The following is a 3,816-nucleotide window of genomic DNA, read 5'->3' as shown; positions in this document are numbered from 1 at the left end:
TTCTTTTTGGTGTAAACATATGTTTTATCTCTTCAATGTTAAATAGGGTTCTTTATCAATAAGCACAACTAATGTCTTTACAGTTGTGTGTTTGTTTATTTTATAAAAGAATGTTTTAATATTAAAAACATTAAGCTGTTGCTATAATTGAATATCATTTTATGTAAATATAATATATAATATACAATATAAATACAAATACAAATAAAATAATAAATATATGTCATTTTATTAATAATATATCCATTTTTAAATTGAAAAGAAATATATACTATCAAGACAGATACCAAATTTGTAATTAATTAATCTATTCAATTTAATTTTGTTAAAATCTTTAATTTTGTATATTTTAAAATTTTAATTAGATTTTGCTATATTCAAAGTTTCTTAAGGAATAAAAACAAATATAAATAATAATTTATATTTTTATAAAAATTTTAAAAAACTGAATTAATTTAAAATTTACAAGATACAAAAATAAGAAACGATCTCATCTTCAGTCTTCTTCTATTTTAAATTAAGATTCATACTGTCAACCATAGAAAATTTGATATTCAAAATGTAAAAAAAAATGATATTTGGAAAAGAACACTTCATTTTAAATTATTAAAATAAAAAATAATTTCTGTAATATAGACATATTGTATTATTAAAATTTAAAAATTATAAGGTCTTTAAATTTTTTAGATATAAAAGTAACTAATAATTTCGATTTTTTTTTCTTAAATTAAAATCTATATTGTCAAATTTAAAAGAAAATCAAAAAATATGATTATCAAGTTTGAATATGAATTTTAAAATTATAAAAAGCTATAAAAATATGGTAATAAAATTTGAATTTAAAATTCAAAATTTTAAAAATTATAAAAAAAATAATAAAAAATAATAGACCATATTAATGCCCACGAACAATATTCAAATGTTCATATAGAAGTCAAAGAGTTCAAAAGATTTTATAATTCTTAACAATATGATAATATATTATAATACGTAATAATATTAATAATAATATAATAACATGTTAATACTAATATAATAATAATAATAAAATGTTATATAAAACTATAAATAAAATTAGAATAATGACATTATTAATAAACTAAACCTAAATTAAATATTAAATAAAAAATACGATGATAAAAGTTTGGCAATCCACTTTTAATTGAAATTAATTATTAAACTATTTATAATATTTACAAATTATCATTTTAAGACAAATATTGTAAATAAAAATTTTAAATTTTAAATTATGTTAAAATATGATGAATCCACCATATAAATCCAGATACGTATTGTAAATTTAGATAGTTTACTAATATATAATTTACTACAAACAAATTGTAAATAATAGTTTGAAATAATGATATTATTATTATGGTTATTATTATTAATCTTAATAGGATTATTAGTATAATTTATTATTATTATTAGCTTGATATTATTAACATTATCATATGTATTTCATCACTTTAACATAAACAAATTAATATTAAAAGAAAAGAAATTAAAAAAAAATTACAAAATAACATTCATTCGTTAATTATTTAAATAGTGTTAATAAAAATATTATATATAGATAAGACATAAGAAGAAAAAAAGAAAAAAATATGTACAAAATATGTTCGATCAAATATATCTGAAATTTACTTTTCATATTGATACAGTAGAAATTTGTTCAATATATAATATAAAATATATAATACAAAAGTACAATATCATATTATACAAAAGGAAGAGTACAACTTAAGATGTTATCATAATACAATGTATTATATTTCCATCAATAGAATTAAAATCAAAAGATATATGATATTTTTTAAAAAAAATATCAAATTAAACAAAATTTACAAATATTAGTATCAAATTAAATAAAAAAAAATCATAAATATTAGTATTAAATTGAAAAAAAAAACTAATTAATAAAATCGAATTAAAATTAAGATAAAGCAATATTTAAACCTTCAGTTTTATATTTCATATTAGATATTAGACATTCGATAGATGTGTTGACAGTGCTGGGTTATGAAGCATGATGACTTCATTAAGGCATTATTGTTCAAAATAAATATGCACCTAGGCTACTACATAATACATTCATCACTTCTTCTTCTCTTTTTAATCAAATGTAATGTTGACTTTTGTTTTAGAGACCAATCTGGTGTCAGGATTCATTGCACACATCTGTGCTAATTGAGTCTTGGGCCGCTTCCAGCCCACAATTACTAACAGTATTACCATAATATTAGAAAAAAAAAATTCAAATATTCTTCATCACATAATCACTATTATTGTTGTCATCATTGCTCAGAAGAAAGAAGAAAGGAAAAATCCTCCAGAGGAAGAAGAGAAAAAATGTAGATAACCACTCGTTCTGAAAGGATCTTTCTAGATGCATTTTATATATTTAGAAAATATTCTTTCTGAAATATATTTCATGTCAAAATATTTCGAAAAACTCTTTCAAAAGAATATTATATACATCTTTTAAATTATCTTTAGAAATTTCATTTAGAAAAATTTGTTTCAGAATGTATGGAATACATTCTGGAATTCTATTCCAGAAATTAAAAATCTCCTCGCACCCCATACTCTCTATTTGCACTCCTATATACTTGCTATAATTAATGTTATTTCATCTTTTTCCAAAACCTTTCTGAGTAAGTTTTACTAAATTTTTGAAACATGATTTCTAGAACATAACTTTTTTGGTAAATAGCAGTGATGATGGTTCCAGAAAACTTATTTTGTAAACTATTATATGCAATTTCCCAAACGAACAAATATATTAAGAAAGCATGATCTAATAAAGTCCTGGCGTACATTAGTAAATAATAGTGACAGTTTTTTTTTTTTTTATAATTATGTTACCGTGTATTAATATAATTTATGGTCAAATAACAATAATTTGAGTATATAATATATTAATATTATGAATATCATTTTGTAAAATTGGTCAAATTATATATTAATAATTTGGTCAAATATTAATATTTAATTTTATAAATATTTTAAATATTAATACCATTAAAATAAGTTTGTGACAGAAAGCCAACCTTCTATTTCTATGTGCGTCTTTATTTTAAGTATAATATTTATTCAGATTTTCAAACTTTTCTTAATAATTATATATATTCTTGTTGAAATCCTCAAATCAAATTATTTTCTATTTTAAGTATAATATTTATTCAGATTCATGAATTTATACTTAATACTTGTGACCAATTATATAGACAAATAACCCGTCATCTAATTAAAAATATATTATATTTATAATTAAGAAATGACAGAAGAAAGATAAATTCACTACTAATTATTATTACTGTTATATGTAACATCTAATTTACTTTAATCAACTACTTCTTTAAATATTATTATTCAAAGTTTGTTTTATTTTGTATTAATTTGTAGACTCATAAGCAGAAAATAATGTAGAGATGATGAATTTATTCAAATATGTATAAATTGAGATTGTATATTTAATCTAATTTTTGTTAGAAATAAGTTTATATTTATACAATAAAGTAAACCAGGATTAGTAATAAGGAAAATGATAAGTTCTAGTCTTACAAATTTTATTGTTACAGGTGAAATTACATGCATATAGTTAGGGATATCAACGGGGCGGGTACGAATAGTAATTTTCCGTACCCTTCCCGTTGGATAAATATTCGTTATGTATCTGTATCCATATCTGTCGGGTATCCATTATGCAGATATTTGCATAATTTTTTAATATTCACGGATACCTGCGAACATTTATAAAAAAATAAAAATAAATATTTAACAATATATTCTAATCGTAAATTCAAATAAAAT

Source organism: Vigna unguiculata, chromosome 2 (assembly GCF_037176805.1).
Source record: "Vigna unguiculata cultivar grain cowpea cultivar isolate G323 ecotype 2 chromosome 2, ASM3717680v1, whole genome shotgun sequence".
Lineage (NCBI taxonomy): Eukaryota > Viridiplantae > Streptophyta > Magnoliopsida > Fabales > Fabaceae > Vigna > Vigna unguiculata.
The sequence above is the reverse complement of the archived record's forward strand: the minus strand, read 5'-3'. Positions refer to the sequence as shown.